General features: G+C 35.5%; 1 long non-coding RNA gene across 1 annotated transcript; it reads right to left on the bottom strand.

Annotated features, from left to right (window-relative positions):
- On the bottom strand, positions 1-23,696 carry LOC145663690 (uncharacterized). The gene is made up of 2 exons (XR_014127229.1): positions 23,303-23,696; positions 1-463 (listed from the first exon to the last, which is right to left on the bottom strand). It is a non-coding gene; the product is annotated as an uncharacterized LOC145663690 (long non-coding RNA).
- Positions 23,697-25,089: the final 1,393 nt, after the last annotated feature.

Genomic DNA, 25,089 nt, shown 5'->3' with positions numbered 1-25,089 from the left:
CTCACATTAGGCTCTAACAGAATATCTGAATTTCAGAATAAGTTATTTCCCGAACGAAAAACGAGGTGAAAAGGAAATTTTGTACCAAAACAAAAATGTTTTTGCATCTTTCTCTTGTTTTGTGGTACTTTCTTCTTGCCAGCCAATTTCAATTTAGGCAACCAGTAAAATACACATAACAGAATATATAACTTTCAGGTAGTAGATTAGATGGTTAGCGAATCAACGTGACACTTGTGATATATAACTTGCATAACTTTCACTTGCTGGCAACATTACAATGCCAGTTTGAGATTCGATCAAGATAGCCAATCCTAGAACGAACATAGGATTCATAAGTATTTTATTTTCTTACTTCCTTATTTGAAAAAAAAAACCCTCCATCCTAAAAGAAAGTGAACTTTCTAGTATTTCTAATTGTAGGTGCATCTCTGTTCTCAATTCAAGCGTCCACAACTCCTACCTGTGAAGAAATGAAATTAATGAATCGCTTGAAGAATTCTTAATTAAGTAATATGTAATACATAATTAAATTATAAATATAATGAGAATCTATAATAAATTATATTGCAACTTGAATTTGAATTTGATAATTTCAGCTCACTGTTGTCCTATGAATAACAATCTAATAAACTTTATGGCCTATGAAACACGGAGGTTCAATACCACGTTCACAAAAGCTCTTTATTGACCTCTGTTTTTAGCTAACTGGACCCAGTTTCTATTTTCTATACTTATTTCTGCGAGATTCATCTTAATATTGTCCTGCTATCTGAGTCTAGATCTTCCTAATGGTCTTTTTCCAATTGGATTCTCAATTAAAACTTTGAAAGTGTTCCTACTTTCTTCCATTCTGGTTACATGGCCTGTCCACCTGTGTCTCCTAGACTTGATAACCCTAACAATGTTTTGTAAAAGTATAAATATTGCAACTCCTCGTTCTGAAGTTTCCTCTATTCCTCATTCGCTTTTCCCTTCGGTCCGAATATTTGTCTCAGGATGTTATTCTCAAATACTTTCAGTCTGCGTTCTTCACATTGAGTAAGCAACCACACAACACAACAGGCATGATTATTGTTTCATATATTTTAAGTTTCAAATTCTTCAAAAGAATTTCTAACTACTTTCGATCTACATTTAATTTCTTCGTGAATATTGTTTTAGTCTATTAATATTGAGCCTAGATATTTGAAGGTATCTACTTTGTTGGAAGTATTATTTGATATTTTGACGCATCCATAATTTGCAAGGTTACAATCTCGGCGAACTTCCATGTATTTAGTATTTTCTGTATTTGCTTCCAAACCGATGTCCCTGCAAGAGTTTAATAAAACCTCTACATTTCTTTCTGTTGTTCTCCTATCGTCTTCTATTATATTTGCTTCATCAGCATACGCTATTACTTGGTGAATACCATTCAGTTCTAGGTTTTTGTTTTTAATTTTCCTTATAGTGTACTCCAGAACAACGCTGAATAATCTGGCGACAACGCATCTCTTTGTTTCAGGCCATCCTTGACGTGAAAGCCTAGTAGGATTTACTAGAATTTTCCTAGTAGGAATTTACTTTGGTGTTCATTTAAACTTGTTATTTAACTAGCATTTTCGGTATTACAATTTCTGTAACGATGTAGTACAATGTTTCTCTTCTAACCGAGCCACCTTTCTAAAATCGATAAATAATTTATATACTGATGTATTCCCATTTCCTTTCGAATATTGGTCGAATGGTAAATATTTGGTCGATAGTTAATCGATTTCGTCTAAATTCGGATTGGCAATTTCCAGTAATTTCATCTGTGTATGGAAGCAATCTTCCTAATATGATATTTGAGAGGATTTTATAGGATGTAGAAAGAAGAGAAATACCTCGTCAATTATTACAATCTGTTTTATCACTTTTCTTGTGAATTGGAACAATGATTGATTATTTCCATTCCTGTGCAATTCCTCCTTGTTCGAGATAAAGAGAAAGAATTTGTGCATTTTATACGACAATTTTTTTCTTTCACGCTAAAATTAACTTATCCGATATTTCATCTACAGCCTGAGATTTTTGTTTCTTTAATTTCCTTACAGCGATTTTACTTCTGTTCGGTTATTCTCTGGAATATAAGGCTGTGCTGTGTGCGTTTCCCTTTCTCCACGAACGTTAGTTTTGGGCTATGTGTTCAGCGAATTGTCGAACAAATCTTTGCATCTATTCAAGATGCTATTTGTATCAGTAAGAATTGTTCCATCGGTTTTCTTTAATATACATAAGCTAGAGGTTGATAGCCTTTCTTAAAATCTTTGATGGCCTTACACATGCCCGGAATATTTTTCTTTTTTACTCTTATCTTCGAATTCATTAATTTTAGCTTTCAAAAATCAAGTTTCTTTCTTTTAAAAGTTTTGAAAGTTCCCCCCTGATGTCAACGAAATTTTGTATAGTTATATCGTTCGGATTTTGTATCGATTTAGCCTGTTTTATTCCCTCTGCTAGTTTAGTGCATACCTTGACGAAACCTTGGTTTGTTCTTATGTATTTCCACGTGGCCCAATTTTTCTTTTGCTGAAATTTTAATGGTAAGTTAATTTTAGCTGGGAGGGAAAAATTGTGGAATAAAATGCACAAACTCATTCTTCTTATCTGGAACAAGGAGGAATTGCCACAAGAGTGGAAAGAAACAATCATTATTTGAATTCACAAGAAAGGCGATAAAACGGATTGTAATAATTGTTGAGGCATTTTTAGACGAAATCGATTAACAATCTACCAGATATTTACCATTCGATAAATACTCGAAAACAAACGGAAATACAATACCCCGGTACATCAACTATTTATTGATTTTAGAAAAGCCTATGGCTCGGTTATGATTGAAACATTGTACAACATTCTTACAGAATTTGGAATGCCTACAAAAGCAGTTAGATTAATTAAGATGTGTTCAAATGAATCCCAAAGTAAAGTAGGAAAATTCTTGTCCACGAGCTTTAACGTCAAAAATGACGTGAAACAAAGAGATGCGTTGTTGCCATTATTATTCAACTGTGTTCTCGAGCACGATTAAAAAAAAAAAAAAAACAGACAGCAACCAGGGCCTAGATCTGAATGGTATCTCCCAGATTATGGCGTATGCTGATGATGGATAGTAAATAAAGTAGAGGATAATAGAAGAACAATGGAAAGAAATGCAGATGTCTTACTAAATGCTTGCAGCAACATTGGTTTCAACGTAAATGCAGAGAAAGGTAAATACATGGAAGTTCACCATGATCGTTATGGATGCGGCAAAATATCAAATAATATTTTCATCAAAGTTGATACTTTCAAATATCTAGGATTAGTATTAACAGATCAAATCACATCCACGAACAAATTAAATGTCGACTAAATGCAGGGAGTTAGTGTTATTATCCAGTTCAAAATCTTTTGTTATCGCGAATTGTTACAAGGAATTTGAAGCTTAAAACACATAATAAGATAATCATGCCTATTGTTTTGTGTGGTTGTGAAACATGGTTGCCTACTTTGAGGGAAGAACGTAGACTGAAAGTATGTGAGAACAAGATCATAAAGTGAATATTCGGACCCAAGAGGAACGGGAATGAGTAATGTCGGAAACTTCATAATGAGGAACTACATAATTTATACCGTTTGCCAAACATTGTTAGGGTTACCAGGTTTAGGAGGCTCAAGTGGGCAGAATCGATGAAAGTAGGAATCTTCAATGTTTTAACTGGAAATCCAATTCGAAAACGACCAACCTGGAGAATCTGGGAGGACAATATTAAAATGAATGTCACAGAAGTAGGAATACAAAATAAAACCTGGATCCAGTTGGCCAAGGAAAGAAGTCAATGGAGAGCTTTTGTGAACGCGGCATTGAACCTCAGGTTTTGATAGGACATGAAGTTAGTTAGCTGATCTAGCAAGTTCAATATTAACCTTAAAATTTAGAAAACTATGTGTGTACAGATAGGCCTTTCAGGCTTCCAAACTATGCTATGCATAAGTGTCAGATATATTTTAGAACGGATTTGTCCATCCATCTGTCGACAGGTATTAGAACGAAAACGGCACAAGATATCGAGATGCATTTTATTGAAACCGATTCAGCGTCCCAAGGATGGGTTCCATCTTGTTCGTTAGCTCCATTCAAACTGGAAGTGGTTCCAATTAGTCATTTCCAGTTTCAAAGTTTATCGCTATAGAACGAAAACGAGTAAAGATAGCAGAGAAGCAGTTTTAAGCCAAGTTCAGCTTCCAAAATAATGTACAGTCAGCGACTGTAAAAAGTGGAGGTTGGATACATAAGAAATGATAGCTTTTTCCAGTAGCAGAATAGTTTCACTGTATGTCTGATAGTTGGACAACCAACATGACAGCAAATACATGCCCGAAAACATAACATGCCAGGATATTCCTCCATTTGGAGGAAAAAGTATTACTATCTGAGAGCATCACTTAGAGAAACAATCACGAGATAAATCTGCAAAAATTCAATTCACTTTAAGATCAAAGAGATATGAATTAATGCAAAGGAAACGAAAAGAATAATACGCATCATGCAGAGACCGAAAAAGTATGTAAAGCTAAACAAAATGAGAAAAGAAGAAAAGAGGGAAAGGAAAGAGCAAAAGACATGGGAATAAATTAAATTTTAACACTTAAGGATAAACAGTCTCCGTCTTTCCCCCTGCCCCCTGTATTGTCTTGGTTTTTCTCCCTTCATAGGATAAATCTCTTTCAGTATCAAACGCGAACATCATTTATAATTTTTAATTCCTTAAAAAAAATGTAACTCAGTCTAGGCTCAGACTCGAACACAGAATCCTTAGAACGACAGTCACACACGGTACCCACTTATCTACACAGGCTCTATCAACTGTGTTTATAAATAACCCATTACGCGCGCCGTTATCAAATGTGTTAAATCAGCCATTGTCGGTGAGTTACTCCAGTTACACTTGAAGTTGGAATTTTATTTACGGCCTTTAGCCATCTACGGCAACAGGCCCCATGTTTTCATTAAAAACATTTGTTCTGTAGATTAAAATCAAGAATAAATTAATCTATTATGAATTAATCTCTTGGGTGCACCAACACACACACACATACATTGTATATATAATGTTATTGATTAAGGATTAAATGAGTTATTTCGTAAATTTACGAAACGGGTCTTGAAGGAGATCGTCGCAACAGTAATGACACCTCGTAGCATTGTTACGTAACACACGCAATATAAATAAATCTTCAAAAGCGGAAGTTACAAGTTCTGCCGTGGCTAACTCGGGAGGATGTCTGCTTCTTGAGTGAAGCAACGCGGGTTCAAATCTCGGCTGGTGCACTTTCAATTTTCTTTCTCTCAAAATACATTCCTGTATGTATGTATTTGTCACTAATATTTGCTTTATTGCATTTTTTGTAAATTAACTTAAATTATTGGAGGTTAAGTAAAGTCAGGAAGGTTAAGATAAATATATGACTGCTTTATACGTGTGTGCACTCCAGAGATGGAGTGAGTCAGTGAGTCAATTTGTCAAGATTTGTAAGTGGGTCGTGGGTCAATAGGATGTGATTCACTGCGACTCACTGTGACTCACTCTAAGCCAAAAACCCATTCTGACCCACGCTCACCCACTGATCCACTCTGACTCACCAACCCATTCTGCTCAGTGCATTGAAGATAGCTTCTTCTGAGCACTGGTGAATTTCTCTACCTTTTACTTTCAAGGCCTCCCTTTTTGTTGTTTTTTCATTTGTTTCTGTTTAAGAAAGAAGTTCAGGCACTCTTGCAGAACTTCAGGCAATTGACCATATTTGGATTTTTAATAATAGCAATAGGACTTACTTCTTGACTTTTCAAACACATCCTGTGAGCTTTTAGAGGAGCTAACTATTGGAAAAAATTGTGAATCACCTGTAATGTATGAATTATTATATAAAAAATTAAATATAACTATGTGTGTGTGATCATCATGATCATATTGCAAAGTCAACTGAAATGACATTTGGCGTATACATAGTTTGGCCCTGATCTCAATATCATTTTTTAAAACTCTTTTACTGGGGGGGGGGGCATTTTCTATATATAGGGTTGATTTCTAAAAATAATCGAAAACGATCGATATTAGTTCAGAAACAATTTAAAAAACAATTATTGAGAAATAAAAACTACAGTTTTACGCATTTTACATCTATTGGTTTTTATTATAACAACTGCTGAAACTTGTGTTTATATATGGAGCGTTCACAGCATAAGGGTATAACGTCATAAAGTTGTGTGGAAAATGGACATAAAATTTGTACTGTAAGCTTAATTACGTGAGAATTTTAAATTTGTACGGGATGCTTAATTATATGGCCAATTTTAGACTTCTCTTTACTTTGGTCTACTTTACCTTGATTTGAGACTTTCAAATTTCATCCTATTTTCCACTGAAAATGTCTGTAAGTCAACAAAGAAATAATTATATATGATAATTAAATTTAAATTCATCGCAATTTGGCCCATGACAAACACTTTATCATTGTATATCGTAAAGATCAAATCCACCGGTATTGTAACAGAGCGGTGCTTGAGCGTTGAACCGTAGAAATTCAAACTCCGATTATTGATAATTTCACAACCTTGTTTTATTACAATTGTAAATTTTATTTTGTTTTGAAGAGAGTGTGGATCATGGGTCAGAGTTTATGACGATGGGTTTTGGTGGGTCGGAGTTGGTCACAAAGGTTCAGAGTGGGTCATAGTGGGTGGTGGGTCACAGTGGATCACATACTGTTGAACCACTGACCCACTCCAACTCTGATTAACGCTTCGACATTTGAGGCTAACAAGTTCTGCCAGGGGACCTTTTTTCTTCCAAAATGTATTTTATATGCTCATATTTATTATTATTAATTACTTTCTTGCATTTTTTCCTACATTAGCCTATCTTAGATTAGTGACCGCGGTTTAGGATAGATTATATAAAGTCAAATACGGTTATGTATGTTTACACTTTCGTTTTTCTTTCAAAATACATTCCTATCTGTTCACGTAGTCCAAAAATAGGCATACACTTTTGTATTGATCAACTATAACATTCTAGTTTATGAGTTTATTTGCTTCGGCTCTTCTAAGCATAAGAAGTAAGTAAAAACATATTAAGAATAAATAATAAAGAAACTAAGTTTACCTGATGGATAAAAATAAGAAATTTTATAAAATGGAATGAGCTGATCAGTACGGTACTGTATACTTATTTTTGGGCCACCTTGTATATTACTAATAATTTATTTCTTGCATTTATTAATAACAAGCTGAAATACCCACTTTTCGCATGGGTCAGATAAAATATCTATGTAAACAAACTGAACAACGAAACGAGAAGATATCGGTCATTTTCTACTACTTTTACCTATCCCGGTAAATGCCCCCTGAGACCCCCTGGTTCGAAATTTAAAAGAACGCTTCTCGCCCGCAGGCGATTGGGCTGTATTTGGAAGTCAGCGCCTCTGGAAGAATCACCTTTCATCTCAGCTACCGTGAAAACTAAGGATTTACACTAAAATTGACCAAGGGCTCCTCCGTGGCTAAGCGGTTAGCGTAAGCGCCTTTGGCGTGGGAGGCCCGGGTTCAATTCCCAGCGGGAGCTCATGTGATTCGGATTCCACGTTAATCAGTAGGTCCACGTCTCATATAGCCTCGCTGCTGAAAAGGGACGTTAAACTCAAAATCAACTCAACTAATATTGGCCATTTTGAAACATTTTTATATATTTCGGTACCCCATCCCCGGGTGACACCGACCCGCATACAATGGTAGCCGATTTTCAAAGTCATCGCTAATACAAGTGTCACCATTGATCTCAGCGACCGCGATAACTATGAATTCAACACAAATATCGGTCATTTTCTAATATTTTTACATGTCCCGGTAAACGCTCCCTTCCCCTGAGAAACTGGTTCGAATTTAAAAAAAAACAAAAAAAAAACGCTTTGTCCTGGTCTGGAGCCTGGATAAAGGTATCCGTCACCAAAATTTAGTAACTTTCCGTCAACTCGTCTGATTCCCAGGCCGCACACAGACAGACACACAAACAAACTCGTATTTCATACACACAACTGACAGAACAACCCAGAGCATTTTTTTCTTTTCTTTTCTTTTTTTTTTTACACAGCACAGCGTTCTTTGCCGTAGAACGTTACTATGTTGCTTCCACCCAGTTAAGCCTTCAACTAAGTGCCTGAGGCGTTAGTCTTTTATACGTAAACACGTCTGTTGTATTTTCCTCTTCTATCGAAGTAATGGGTAAGCTATTTTGTTTATGTATTGACCTTGAAGAACCAACAAATTGATTTTCATGAAGTCACAAGTCGCTTTGGTCCGTGAAGTTGATATACAGTAGAAATGACCTATGCATTACTCACCCGTTGTGAAATAGAAAGATTATGTTGATTTTATTTGAACACCCACAAATCTGTTCTAGCAAGAGGCCTTTCCACAACTACTTCCAATCTGGATTAAATTTCACGGCTGACTTTTTGAATTATACACAAGAGTATCATTGATATGTTAGTGTTAATAATATTTATGGAACTAGTCAGGTTTTAAACTTCCAAACTATGCCGTGCATAATAGTCGGAAGTCTTATAGAGTGGTATCATCCGTGTGTGTGACAGATGCCAGAACAAAGAAAGTAAGTGATATCGAAAAGTGATTTTCTGCCATTGATTCTGCATCCAAAGAATAGGTTCCATCTCATCGGTTAACTCCATATTCAAGGCGGAAGTGGTTCAAATTACCTATTTCCAGGGGGCGCGGTGGCTCAGTGGTAGAGCGTTCACCTCTGGTGCTTGGGGTCCCGGGTTCGATCCCAGCCCCCGCCAAGTGAACTTTGTGGTGGACAAACACCGTGCTCGTGGGTTTTCTCGGGGTTCTCCCGTTTCCTCCCACTTTCTTCATTCCACCATTTCACTCATCTCTCATTATCACCGTCTCCTTTAGCCTAACCGGCATAACCGTGGGACGTAAAACTTAAAGATTTCATTTCATTTTTTTACCTATTTCCAGTGTTGCCACTAGACGAGACAAAACTCTTTAGGATGAGACGCGAGACGAGACAGTCTACTTGTGTCGTCTCGTTTTCGAGATGGGACACGAGAAGAGACGAGACGTCTCATGAAATGTCTCGTCTCGTCTCGTGTCTTGAAATTGCAAACACAGTTTTTGAATTTAAAACACACACAGTAAACGTAACATTTTCGATGTTACTCGGATGACACATTAAGATGTTAGAACATTGAAACCGTTGCGTTTGCTCTACGTTTTTTTCTTTTTTTAAAATAAAGTTAAGTGTAATAGCCTTGTTAGCTTGTTTTTATTAAATTATTTCTTCATGTTTAATTTTTCGGCTGTTTCTAGTATATACTACTTAATTTCCTACAGTAATTTGAGTCCGGCATTTATAATTGAAATTTAATTTTGGTTCCATTGCATTTTATTGTCAATAGTAAAGATGCCTTACAACACATTTAATTTTGACTGAGGAAATGAAATTTCTTCCCGTTTTTGTGAATTCAAACCCCTGCCCTGGATGACTTTTGTGTGTGTCCTTAACCTTACTGTTTACAACGCATGTCCTGCACAGTAAAAAATAGCTGTGTTGATTCAACACCATGGGCGGAGCTATGGGGGGCATTGTCCCCCAACTTTTTGACAAAAATGAGTTATTCATATTAATTCCACACTCTAGGAAGTATTCCACAGGTCCGAGACCGAGCAAAAGGTCTGCCTCCCAGCAGACAATTTCTAACTCCGCCTATGTTCAACATAATGCGATGACCCAGCATGACTATCACTTTTTGTTTTAAATCAACACAGCACACAGTGTTGATTTCGGTAGTGGGAGAAAAAGTTAGCTGCAGGGAGATTTGAACATGGATTATCCAGTTAGAAGTCGAGCAGCTTACCTACTTGGCTAACTCATCAGACAGAAAAAAAGAACACTTGAAACAGTGGAGATAAAAAAAATGTTGCTGAACAATAAACACAAAATTACTCTCACGACTTATACCATTATTTGATTACTTTTTCAATGGTCAACTAAGAAGCACATTTCCCTATCCCTTTCAGTACTCTTTCTGTAGTTTTATTTTTTAAACCCACTACACGACCTGGCGATGCGACGGCCAAAACATTTTCTTTCATCACGCTTTTGTTATTGTCTCTGGAGCCAATCATAGCATCGCTATTACTAGGTCGAATCATAATAGTAAATACGGTCGTAATTAAAAAATGCCAAGTTCAATTTTGTTCTACACTTTCCCTGTCGAAAACATTCTTAAAGGGCTATTTGGGAACGATTAGTGAAAGTTAGGAAAATCACGCCGTTATTTTAAATCTGTCTTAAGATCGTATTTACTATTATAATTGTCGTGTGCTATTAATAACTTTAGTATCGCAGTAGACATGCCTATCTGACTTGACTCGCGGTTTTAGAGAGTAAGGTAGGTTGTACGGAATACTATTAAAAAAAAAAGCCTTAGTGAGTCGGTATTGAAATCTTGAATACGTTCAAAAAGGCCTATTTCAATTCAGTTTGGGATTTTACTTCGTAGGAGCTTTTATTTTCAGTTGTTTGCCACTCTCTAAACGTGCCGCCTTACTCGCTCCGCACAACAGTCAGTACTCTCTGGGGCCAGTGCAGTCACATCGAACTTTCCTTGTCGCGTTAACATTACTTGACATTCGTTTTCGACGTACCTATGAGCAATTTGTATTCGTGTATTCGTGCTGGTATAACAAATTTCAATGTTTCAGAATGTAAAAAAAAAAAAAAAAAAGTTTAGGGTCGAGAAGCCTTACACCAGCGGCGCAAATCTGTCTTCACCATTGGAGGGGGGACGAATAAGACCGTTCCCGTATTTTTTAAAGAGATGTTCAAAATATTTTTCGTTGAAAAGCAACACTGTGGAGGATCAAGGAGCAGAATTGTCTTCAGGTGGGCAGATTTGAGGCTTATTCTGAAGGGAAGGAGATGAGACTCATATTACGGTAAATAAATTTGATTTCTGAGGTGAACCTGTTGTATATTATATGGTGATGTAACTGAAGTGGCAGTCGGACAAAAATCATCACATTTGTTTAAAAAAAAATTCAAATCGTTTTACTGACCTTCGTTTACTCCACATACCGTATCATCTGACATATCATTGCAGGTTAAAAGTAGGATCAATCGGCAAGAAGAACTGCAAGTTGTGGTCTTAGTCTGTTTTTGAGAAAAATGAAATGAAATCTTTAAGTTTTACGTCCCACGGTTATGCCGGTTAGGCTAAAGGAGACGGTGATGATGGGAAATGAGTGAAATGTTGGAACGAAGTGGGAGGAAACGGGAGAACCCCGAGAAAACCCACGAGCACGGTGTTTGTACACCACAAAATCCACACGGCGCGAACTGGAATCGAACCAGAGACCCCAAACACTAGAGGTGAACGCTCTACCACGGAGCCACCACACCCCCTTAGTCTGTTTTTGATGCTCTGGACTCTATCGCCTAGCACGCCCGTCTCCACCATGACTCATACGTCTATCATTCAGTGCAGGCACGTATGCAGGTTTTCTTTTCAGAAGGGGACCAACATGAATCCTCGTAAGCACATAATTCTAATGTTTCAAAATTATCTATAATAATAATAATAATAATAATAATAATAATAATAATAATAATAATAATAATAATAATAATAATAATAATAATAATGCAACAGTTCTGTATTTCTCTTAAACTTTTTCTTATTTTTCACTTATGAACCGATTTACTTCAAACAAACTGCATTGTAGTACAAACGAAATCAAAAAATATTTTTGAGACACATGTAAGGAAAACTGTCTGCTACGTATATCAAATGGCAAATGGCTATCATAACAAAAATAGCAAATGGCAATGAGTGTATCGTTCTAATACATTAATGTTATAAACAGACCGGAATCGAAATTGTAATCCCATTTAAAAGTGGAGGCGCGGTGGCTCAGTGGTAGAGCGTTCATCTCCGGTGCTTGGGGTCCCTGGTTCAATCCCAGCTCGCGCCGTGTGGACTTTGTGGTGAACAAACACCGTGCTTGTGGGTTTTCTCGGGGTTCTCCCACTTTCTTCATTCCACTATTTCACCCATCTCTCCTCATCACCGTCTTCTTTAACCTAATCGGCATAACCGTGGGACGTAAAACTTAGAGATTTCTTTTCCCATTTAAAAGTGTTCTTTAATTCCACCTAGTTACAATGGCATTACGGTATGTTCTTAGAATCATAACAACAATGTATTGCCCACAGTTTGGACACTGCCTCAAACTAATCTGATATAAAAGAACCTCAAAAGGGAAAAAGGTTCAACAAGTGCTTGAGTTTTGGAAGGGGACAGCTTCCAGGACCTCACGCTCGATACGTCCCTGATTCAATGCATTATATTTATTTCTTACAAAACATGATTATTAGATGCGCAATATGTAAAATTATATCATAGTTTGACTTTTAATAGGTCTTTTCTTAACACATCCACAAATTCCGGCGTTCTGCCTGCCTCCGGCGAAACTCTACTGTATTTCCCAAGATAGCTTATACACAGGGGCTAGAAGTCTGCACGGATCGGAATTTTTAGCTCGGACAGACCCGGTCCCTTGAATCTATCAGCATTAACGCATTAAGGGCGCAGTCAATGGATCCCAGGCTCCGAGACTCCAAACTCAGGGGGCCCCTTAAAATCCCTTTGTTTAATACTAAAATACAGCATTAAACTTATATTATAGACAGACCTATGCTAAATTTCTTTCGGCTCGTTACGCTCGCGGTATCGCTAGAATTAAGTCTATCCATCAGCAGTATTTAACTGTTTATAATGAATATAATTATTTAACTGTTAATAATTAATGTAACTAAACCAATTATTGTAAACTCGGAGCACATTAAAATATTACAGCATAGTTCTCGGTGGTTCGATAAGCCTATGAGGCAGTGGAAGGCAGCAAAGAAAATTTATGAGCTGAAACTATTCTTAACATAGGGTCCCCTTAAAATAGTCGGCTCCAGGTCCCCAAAAGCCTTAATCCGCCCCTGCCTATAAGCAATATTTCACGAAAAGCTGATATATTTTTAACAAATGTGTTCGTCATCAAGTTTTCATAAAGTAGTCCCTTTCTCCTTTAAATAATTTCAGATTCCGCAGTGTTTCAGTAGTAGAGAGTTCACCCCTGGTGCATGGAGTCCTTGGTTCGATCCCTGCTCGCGTCAAGTGAACCTTGTGCTGGACAAACACCGTGTGCGTGGGTTTTCTCGGGGTTCTTCCGTTTTCTCCCACTTTCCTCATTCGACCATTTCACTTATTTCTCATCATCACTGTTTCTTTTAACCTAGCCGGCATCAACGTGGGACGTGAAAACTTAAAGATTTCATTTCAAATAATTTCAATCAAAAAACAGTTGCAGGACATATTAATTTCGAATAAAACAAACTACTATATAAAATTCTGAGTATATTATTTTTTAAATGAAATTCTCGCGGACCTTATTTCTGAGTCGAAGGGTAAAAAGACTAAATTTACACTCTTATTATTATAGATCCCTTTCAATTGAAGCAGTTGAAGTAGTTCGGAAAAATTAAAAAGCTATACCCTATATTCCAGTGTGCCACAATCGGTATAACGCGGCACACTGGTGTGTCCAGCAAAGTGAACAGTGTGACGCAAACTTGTTCCTATTATTTGGAAGAATATTTGTCGAGTTTCTGTTATTTATTATTATTATTATTATTATTATTATTATTATTATTATTATTATTATTATTATTATTGCTGTTGTTGTTATCAACTATCCTTCCATGGATCAACTGTATGTATACAGTTAAGCAACCACAAGTATCATATTGAGGGAATGAGTATAATTGTTCACTTTAATAGTAACAGAAAAGTCTATTTGCTTGTATATTTTACCGGAAATAACTGCATCCGTCTAGAAAGTTAGGACTAACAACAAAGGGATCCGATATTCTGACCAGACACCACCCCAAAGTCGTGAGTCCCACAAGTTCTCTTCTACGCCTTGGCACAATAAGGGCTGTTGCGTTCAGGGAGAGAAGGAAACAACTTAATTCCATTGCAGTTATATGCTTTAATAAATGTATATGTCCATTGCAGTTATATGTGATCGTTTCGTTTTCTGTTTATATTATTATTATTATTATTATTATTATTATTATTATTATTATTATTATTATTATTATTATTATTATTATTATTATTATTATTATTATTATTTATACATTTTTCAACACGATAAACATGTGTATGGTATTCCATACACACGGCTCTCCCATGCAGCGCCGCGTGATGATTTTCTATACACAAATAATATATTCCAAGTTTGTTGTGTTCGTTCTATAGGTGTGTATGTAATTAGATACATATGGCGTAGAAATCAAAATTTAATGTCCACGCCACGTATATGCAAAACCACACACAAAGAAACTTATGAACAAAGACATTGAGTTTGAGTTTAACATCTCGTTCAGCAACGAAGCTATATGAGACGTCGACCTAATGATTAACGTGGACTCCGAACCACATGAGCTCTCTCCGAGACTCCCACGCCAAAGGCGCGTCCGCTAACCGCTTAGCCACGAAGAAGCTCATGAACAAAGACACTTATGGGCTAAAACAAATGCGAAAACAAAGATGTGTGATGTGATTTTGAGTTTATCATCTCTTTCAGCAGCGAGGCTATATGAGACGTGGACCTACTGATTAACGTGGAATCCGAACCACATGAGCTCCCGCCGCGCGGAAACAAAGAATTACTGGCTGATTGCTGTCCGTGATGCACAGGTGATAACGGTCAATAGTTTTAAATTTAAACAAATATAGTTTTAATTAAGCACGAATTTAACTTACAGTGTACAGTGGGGAAGGCACAGTCGTTTACAAGGATCGTTTTCTTTACAATATCAAACCCCGTCAAATACCCTGCAAACCTGTCAGCAAGCCCCGATCAATATTAAACAGGTATTGTGTTGCAATGTTCATTTCAATGTTAACCTATGTAGGCCTACGGACTTCAATACTCGCCCTCAAACGAAGGTGCAGACTATCCATGATTTGCAGTATTAAACTCTCTCTCGCCCTCTGTGTTCTTTTAACATGTCTCCTAGCGATTACAAAATTTTTGGTATCTCAATCACTTCTTCGTAGGATAGTGAGTGGCCATTGATTAACCTGGCATTGAATTTTTCACTTTTTTACCTTTGAAATTGACAATAATCGTTTGGACATTTCAATTGCACCTACCTAATATTATCAACGTTTCTTCGATAATTTCGTAACATTATATTATTTCTTTGTATTATTGATTAGCTTGGTCTGGCTTATTTAAACACTTTTTTGCTCTGCACCGACGTGTCACATCTCTTGGACAAAAATACACTAGCTCTCACTGGAAATCAAATCCAGAATCAATGCACTTGAACCATTTGACCACAACAAGGTACATTTAAAAGGAATTTTCGATTTTGTTCCAAAAATTGTGATTAGGAAACATTTAAAAATATATTCAAGAAATGGTACTGAGCAAACGCACTGTACTTTCTCGCTCGAATTTCTTACACTGACTCATGTTAGGCTGCAGCTATTATTGAAGCATTTATTTGGGAAAATGCCAATAAAATAATGTTTTGGAAAACTTGTTAGAAGAAACTTTAGGCATAAAAGTAAAGTACCCATTGGTCATATTTCCGTTAGAAATAACTTAAGCCATATATTACAATTATTAAGGATATAATTGTATGTAGACTATAAGTAAAAGCGTCTGAGTAATTTCTGAGAAAATCATGAAAAACGTCACCCCAAGAATAAATGTCCCTTGTGGATCTTTTCAGGACAAACGAGCTATGCTATATTGTTAGTGTTTTCATAAAACATTTATTTATGAAATACGAACACAATCGCCTGGGTCGTCCTTGAGAAAATCGCAGGGTAAAACTTAATGTCAAAAGTAATATACCACTTCTAGATTTTCAGGATGAGGGAGTTATACCATATAGCTAGGTTATTTATGTAACATTTATTTATGAAATATGAACAACAAACATCTCCTGAGTATTTTTTGGGAAGGTCATCGGGAAAAACTTGCCGTCAAAGGTAAACTTTTCTATCTGTAATTTTGATGATAAACGATTTATGCCATATTGTAAATTATTTATAATCTGCTCCAAGTATATCGAGTAATTTTTAAGCAAATCGTCAGGAAAAATTTCACTGTCAAAGTAAACTATCTCTTTTCGATTTTTCTTTTCGGGACAAATGAGTTATACCATATTGTGAGATTATTACAGAATATATTTTAACTGAAATTACAACAAATTTGTCTAAGTTATTACTGAGAAAATTGTAAAAAAAAGTCAATTCTTGAGAAAACGTCTCCTTCTGTATGTTATCGGGATAAATGATTTATGCTGTATGTTAGTTTATTAATGAAACATTTCTTTACGAAATATGAAACAATTGCCTGAGGCGTCAATGGTAAAATCATCAGGAGAAAGCTACTCCTTTTGAATGTTTACATGACGAACGAGTTGTCATATTGTTAGGTTATTAATGATATGTTTATTTATGAAATTTGGTTGAGAAAATTGTACAAACAGATCGCATACTACACAATAAATTACACCATATGTATTTTTTTTTCAGAAAAATGATTGATACTACGGTGGAGAGTTGCTAATAAAATAAATATAATCGTCACAGCTGCTTTTTTTTTGAGAAAACTGAACTATTTTAAATGTTCATCCTTCAGTAAACTATCCTTACTTTTAGGTGTCGAAGGATATAAAATTCGAAACGATAGTATGTTATTAAAACGTTATATCTAGAATTCGTTCCAGATACATTGAACAGTATGGCCTCTAATTCAGTGCATGTAAAACCGTGACGAACCGACAGACGAATAGATGGGCAGACATGGAAAACTAATTTTTTCGATATGTAGGGGCCATGTAACTTGAATCCATTGAAATCTCGTATTCGATTTTTATAACTATCACCACACTTTCTTCTTTCGTCGCTCGAATGTGAAAACGAATAGGCCTACACCGACACGCAAAGTGATAATTTGTAATCCCCAAAATTTAATTTGTTATGTTTAATGTGCTTTCACGCTAGAAAAAAAACTTATGCCTGTTACACCATTTTATTATCAGTTTTTCACGCTACTGTATAATTCAGAAGAACGTTATGATTATAGTTAATATCCATGGCATATTTTGGAAGCATTCGTGTTCCTCACAAATAGAGCTGTATAATTTAGTTTTGTTTAAAGAAAGCATTCTTTATTCCTTACACAAACTTATGATTGCATTTCTTGCACTTGTGGATATGAAAAAAAGGAGAGACAGAGAGAGTCACTACTCTAAAAAGAAACACACACACAAACACTAGAACAATAATTTAACATCAGCTTTTTATATGACAACGAGCTATTGTTCTTCTTTCGCTGTGACTGTCAGGCTGCAGGTCGGGTATTTTTTTCTGTTCCTGACTCGAAGTGAGTTGAAGTTTCTTCTGCTATGCAAAAACGGAGAAGGGAGGAACAGGTATACCATACCATAAACTGAAAACAATAGCTATTACTAATAGTATCCTAATTCTGAATAAATATGCCATTAGAGGAAACAAAGTTATTTCCTTATTATATTCTTTTTGTTCCTATTAACATAAAAATTATACACTTTCTATAATGTTTTGTAAAAAAAAATAAAATGGATGGCATGGGATGGGATTCGATCTGGTGTCAAAACAGTATAAGAACCAGTAGTCCGCCACTCTATCCACTTGACCACAGATACTACGTTTGTTGCCTGTCTTTTAACAAATAAATCTCATGGCTATAGAGCATGTCACTTCCAAATTTAAGAAAACAGTTTTCCTATCTGTTTCTATATTTCCGTTCAACATCTTGGTTACAGAAGCTACTTTATATTTGGTAGACAATTTACACTCTAGGTTTAAACCAATAAATGCAGCATTTTACTCCACTTTCTAGTTCCTTGATTCAACTTCTGGATACTACGATACTACCAATCGTGAAATTCGCTCTGCAGTCGTGCTCTGCTGCTGCAAAATTCTCTTGAAAGCATTATTGCCAGTATACACAAAACCGAACATAATTTTGTTTTTTGTTATATTTTTATTATTTTATTATCTTTTTTGGAAATATCTTCTTGGATGGATTGCTTTCTATTATCTCCACTTACTAATAACTGAATTTTACCCATAAACGTAAGGAAAATGGAATAATTGCGAAAAATCGTTTGTTACAGTATACGCGCATTTTTTTTCATGAGGGTACGTCTGTATTATACAAATGAAAAACACATTGTTTAACGTAAAGGAAATGGTTGAACCGTTCGGTGTGAAGTTTTTAACATAGTTAACACCTACCTCAAACTGGGTTGTTGTCACGTCATATTTATTAAAGTGCGTATCCTAATAGAGGAGAGAGGGTTAAAAATACATAACAAATAGAGTACTTCGCGTTAGTGAGATGAAACTTAGTACCGTAAGACTTTGTGTATTTTGCACAAGATTTAAGCCATTTTAAAGAAAATTGCATTTAACTTACAAACATAATGATTTAGAACACTGTATTTTAAACATATAATAGCTAGATATATAAGGAAAACATTAGTGCAAGTTCATTAGTAAACATTCAGTATAACCATAGCTATTGAAATATAAACTTTGGTGCAAAGTAACCCCATAGCTGGGGTTACTTTGCACAACGTTCAAAAAAGTATGTTCGACATACGAACATAACGTTTCCGTGCAATATTTTCCCTTCAACATTTATACATTTTACTTTCTACACAAAACTGCATGCAGTCTACAAATATTAATATTAGAATGATGCTACTGGTATTAGTACTTAGTTTGAATTATCGATATTTGTAAAGAAAATTATGTATTTTCTGCTACTGGCACAGGAACCGCATTCTAATAGTTTAGCATATGTCCCACAAAAATGCCAACTCAGGGACAGAAAAAAATCCCCGTGAACTGATTTTCCTTGGTTGTTCCTTATGTCCAAGAATATCACCCCAACCGTAATTAGTGGGACATTTACGGGATTTGGGACTTTCAGGATGAAAACTACCCAAATTGCATGATTTCCTTTTCAAAATCTAATGTTAGTCATTCCTATGCGTATAAGCTGAAGCCCCCCCCAAAAAAAGTCTAGTCATTTCTAAAAAAAAAAAGAAATATTTGTGGTTGAAGCCTCTCTCAAACTACTTTTCTGAATCCGCCACTGTTCATAATTTATTTATCAACAAGAAATTCATTCCAACATCTTCCTAAATAGGAAATTTACCTAAATTTAGAATGCAGTAGGTTCTAGTAGTAATTGTTTCCTATCTAAGCGGTATTTTTGGACCGGTGCAAAGGAACCCCGAGTAGAGACTGAAACTACCTTCTCCCAGTTTTACATTTTTATGACTTTAAAACGTTTCACATTTCAATTTCAACTATTGCATCCAGGGACGTACACAGAGGGTGGGTCCTGGGGGTCCGGACCCCCCGAAATCCGGACTTTTTGTAAATTTAGTCTAATTTTAGGGGCAATTTTACCATTTTTAATATAATTTAGCCTGAAATTGTGTTTGGACTTCCCCCGGAAAGGTTTGGACCCCTCCCGAAATAAATTCGTGCGTACATCCCTGATTGCATCGAAGTTCCATTATCCACAGTAGTATTCTACGAAACTGACTTAACTTTGACGGAAAATCTCGTACGTGATATCTTTCAAATTTTGGCGGCCTTTACAGTGAGTGCTTTCCATACCTCTACAACAATGAACCCTCTCGGTAATTAGAACTGATGTTAACCGCCAACATTATAGCCAAAATGCAGTTAGATGTTCTATCTTACGGTGCCAGTTGAAACTTCCTCTTTTCTGTTCATGGTTTTGCCGACAGAGGACTGTGAAACTCTTTTCATATTTTGTGCAAAGTAACCCCTGATGTGCAAAGTACGGTATATACATTCGGTACGGTACGGTTCAAACATTTTTTTTTATTCAGTAGTTAGCTCCTCTAAAAAGTCACAGGCTGCGTCTCAAAGCTATCTAATAAGTCCTATTGCTATTATTATAATTGCAAATATCAATATCTAAGATTGCCTGAAGTTCTTTTTTCAATAGAAACAAATGAAAAAAAAGAAGAAAAAGGATGCCTTGAGAGTAAAACGTAGACAAATTCACCAGTGTTCAGAAGCTGTCTACAATGCACTGAGCAGAATGGGTCGGTGGGCCTGAGTAGGTCCCGGTGGTTCGCCGTGGGGACGTTCTGTTGACCAGTGGCCCACTGACCCACTCCATCTCTGGACTGCATATACGGATAAAGCAATCATATATGTGTGTCTTAACCTTCCTGACTTTATTTAAACTCTTCTAATTTAAGATAATTTACAAAAAAATGCAAGAAACCAATTATTAATAACATATATAAAAATATAGAAATGTATTTTGAAAGAAAAAAGTTATCGGTGTATCGAGACTCGAACCCGCGCTGCCCACTCCAGAAGCGGACACCTTACCGAATTATCCACGCCACAACCTGTGACTTCTGCTTTTGAAGCTTTATTTATATTGCGTGTGTTACGTAACAATGCTACGAGATGTCATTACTGTTGCGACGACTTCCTTCAAGACCCGTTTCGAAAATTTACGAAATAACTCATTTAATCCTTAATCAATAATATATATATATATATATATAGTGGCGGCGATTGGACGTTAAAAGTGGGGGGCAAGACATGATCTGAATATTTGTATATCAATCTTAGTTTCCCTGGTTGTTTCTAACACTTTGACGAAAGGTTGTATAACTAATAGGATACTATATTTTTTTAGTTAAAGCACGATATATCGTATTTCATATTTTATTAAGTAAATTGACAAGGCTAGCGCAAATAGGTACTAGACCTTTGTACTCTTAAATAACGAAAGTGTAAGAAGAGATTTGATTCCTTGCTCATGAACATCTTAAAATTCTGTCTGGAAAATTGTGTAATCAGATTATTTAATAACAAATTTGCAAATCAAGTAAATAGAAAGGATATTATTAATCATAGTAATGAATAACGAGTCTTGTTTTGTAGATGTTATACTGAAACTGGCGGCAATTGAACAACTTAATTTTTAATTTCAGATATGCTATTAAACGTATGTTATTACTCTTAGAAAATGAAAGACAGTAAATACTACAACCATATGCTACGACATTTAAAGCAGTATTTGCTTTTGCAGCTTCCCGAAACATGTTCGTTGCCATTTGGTGCAGTTTCAACTTTCTTGGAACACATCAAAACACAATACTTAGAATCGCTCCACACTCCTGCTATACAAAATAATCCTAAAACCTAGAATTATGTTGAATTCACTAAAGTTAATTGTATATACACGTACACCCCTAAACACACACCACTTCACTCGTATATTACATTACAAAATAATGAAAAAGATAGTTGTTGTTTCTTATTACGCTCTTTTTAATCAATATTCCTTACTTTAGAAAGAAGAGAAGCTATTTTAGGAATTGTCAATTTTTGTTCAATTAAAGAATAACTTGTGAAATACTTTTGTTTTGGCGAAATGTTCTCTCAATTAGTTTCAAAGCGGCTGACTAACATATCGAGCCCTTATAAGAAGGGGATATAGAAGCAAAACCTGCTAAATCCAGTTTTGAATTTTGTCTGAGAACGAAGAAAAAGTGACGCCTCATGTTTTCAATTGTTGAGCAGCTTTTTTTTGTTTAGTGGTTGATTTCATTAATTTGTATTAAGTAGGGACCACTAAACTAGAAAATTGTTCAACAATTCTGAAACATAAGGGCATCACTTCTTCGTTTCCTGACAAAACTGAAAATGATTTTAACAGATTTGGCTTCTATATCTCTGGATTGAAAATATGCTCGAATTTTTGGATTGTTTTCCGTCGCACTTAAAACGAAATTCCTCTAGCTTTCTTAACTTCACGGGAAAACAACCAATACGTACTCATGCAACGGCAAATATTATATAGCACCATTTTTCTATGAAACAGTAATGCACACAAAAACTTTATATTTCCAAATAAAACTACGACATATACATTAATGGGTTGCTTCAAAAAAGTGGGGGCAACTGCCCCCCTTTGCACCCCCTAATCTCCATCCATGTATACATATAATGTAAGTATGTGTGTGTGTGTGTGTGTCTGTTGTGGGTTGTTTGTGTTTGTGTGTTTCGGTCTCTACATGATGCGTATTATTCTTTTCGTTTCCTTTGCATTAATTCCTATCTCTTTGAACTTAACGCGAATGGAATTTCTGCAGATTTATCTCGTGGTTGTTTCTCTAAGTGATGCTCTCAGATAGTAATACTTTTTCCTCCAAATGGAGGAATATCCTGGCATGTTATGTTTTCGGGCATGTATTTGCTGTCATGTTGGTTGTCCAACTATCAGGCATACAGTGAAACTATTCTGCTACTGGAAAAAGCTATCATTTCTTATGTATCCAACCTCCACTTTTTACTGTCGCTGACTGTACCATGACTATCCCGAACACTACCAAAACCGAAGTGGTTCAAATTTAATATTACTTCCGGTTTTAATACTGATTTTCACATCGCAAAATCGGTAAGTGATATCGAGATGCAGGTTTTCTGCAATCGATTACGCTTTTCAAGAGTAGGTTCTATGTTCTTCCTTAACCATCTATTAAAACATGAATTGCGTCAAATTGTCGATTTCTGGTTTCAACCTTTATCACCAGAAAACAAAACAGTAAAGTATAACAAGTTATGGCTTTGTGAAATGGATTCAACGTCCGAGGAACCTATTTTATCTTTGATCTTATTAATCGATTGCAACCAGTAGTTATAGATATATTACTTGAAGTTTGAGTATTGAATTGTCATAGTTTAGAAGTCTAGGGTATTTTCACATTTTACTCTAAGGATCTAAGAAGTGATTAAAAGATATTTTTTCTCTTTCTTAAATTTTTATGACACATCTTTTCTTTTTTCGCGTGTTATGAAAAACTTAAAACCTCCTTTCTTTAGTTTAATCATTGTATCTTACTCCAACAGATTTACATTTTCTACATTATTTGAAACCAATATATTAATATACCGTGGTAAAGTTAAACAGTTTAGCCTATGTACGTTCTGTAAGTTTGTCTTTAGTCTATGTACGTTCTATGTATTCTAGATTCTACTTTCGTAAATCCTTATAAAAACGTTAACTTACATTCCGGAAGATGAAACATCTTTTTGTCGCCAATTGGTTAATGCTGCCGGTGACCTTGATGATGGAATTTTGAATTTCCTTTCCGACTTTAAATTGCATTTTATTTGTTGTTTTGCTGCCGTTAGCTGCTTACTGTTTCCGTCCTTTCTAACTTTGGGAGTATGACTATATCTGACAGTATCTTGTTTCAACTTATCTCTCCAAATAATTGGCTTATCATTCTTTTCGACTTCAGGATATCGTTCTTCAATGAATCTCATCGTTTCATTTAGAAACTTGAGATCACAATTGCTAGAGCTATAGCTGGAATCCCTCAATGTGATCCTAATCTCATCGTAGATAACTTGCAACAGGTTGACGTTTTTGAAGTGATAAAGTTGGTAAACGCAACCAAAAGTCTGAAAATTATTTTCAGAGAAATTAATTCCTGATATGAACATAGAAATACTATGAAAATAATTTCTATACGAATATTGAATAATGTTACTGAGTTGGAGTTTATGATCTCCCTTTACAACTAAGAGACCACAATTAAAAATATCTTTATCTAGGAATATTATAGGCTATCAGCAAACGTTAGGTATGCCGAACTGCTCACCATTCACTCCTCCACCAAGACGAATACAACTCTTCTACACTTTCCATATCTTTCTCCAAAGTTTCTGATAAAGGACAACTTGACACGCTAAAGTTGCTCTTGGGATCAATGACTGTTTCTGTGTTCGTGGTTAATTTTTGTAGTTTATCTTTCAGGAACTCAAAGACAAAGGGGAGAGGGTTTACAACCGAAAACTCATTACAAATTACATACCGAAAACTCATTACACTTAAACCAACAGTTTACCTGAAAATCGAATACCGTTTCAAAGCATCGAGGCCCATTCCCTTTGGTCGATGATTCATCTCCGTAAACTTCCATGATATGTATTACCCAAATATGCATTATCTTTTTTTTTTTTTTTTTTTTTTTTTTAGTTACCTACTTAGTGATTTTCACCCCCAATACCTCGTTTGTTTAACTGCGTTCCAAAGTAAGAATTTCATTGAAATATGTTCTTATATAAATTATATAAATAGTTTCTCACATCACGTAACCTCGTCTCTTGTGGACGCTTTTGATTTCAAGAGTTTTTATTATGATACAAAGCAAAATTGCAGATAAGGAAAAAGGCCAAATAAGAGAGAAACATGTCACTGGTGTTTTAAGAAGAACGTAGGCCCTGACTTTGCCTTACTTTTATCATCAATTTTCTGATAATCGGCTAGTTACTTTCATCTCCACTCAAACGATGCACATTTGAGTTTCTCTCACTTTTAGTATTACTATACCTACATTTTATTTGCTGACAAAGAAAATTCCGGTACAACTCTGTAAATTCTGTAAAAATAAAATAAAATAAATAAAAATAAAAAAATAAATCATGTGATCCAAGAAAGAACACCATATGGCCATTCATTGTCTCCATCCGCGTGGTGTAATACCCATCGATATTTGTCAAGGAAGATACATGGTTAAGATGTAAGATATATGGAAAATGTCCCTTTGTGGCTCAAGAACTTCAAAGATGATCGAACATCATGTGATAAGTAATCCAAACAACTTCGACCACAGATAAGTTGGACCGACAACATGTTACTGGAAGAAGTTGTTATGGATGACCGCCGATTGTGTATGACTAAATTTAACATTTTCATGGGATCTGTTGAGATTATTCTGCACAAAGATATGAAAATGCAATAGTTTCTTCAAAATGTGTTCTCCGAATGCTGTCTGTTAATCATAAAGC

This window comes from Thermobia domestica, chromosome 11, assembly GCF_964235325.1.
Source record: "Thermobia domestica chromosome 11, izTheDome1.hap1.1, whole genome shotgun sequence".
Lineage (NCBI taxonomy): Eukaryota > Metazoa > Arthropoda > Insecta > Zygentoma > Lepismatidae > Thermobia > Thermobia domestica.
This window is presented reverse-complemented; position numbering and strand designations above follow the sequence as displayed.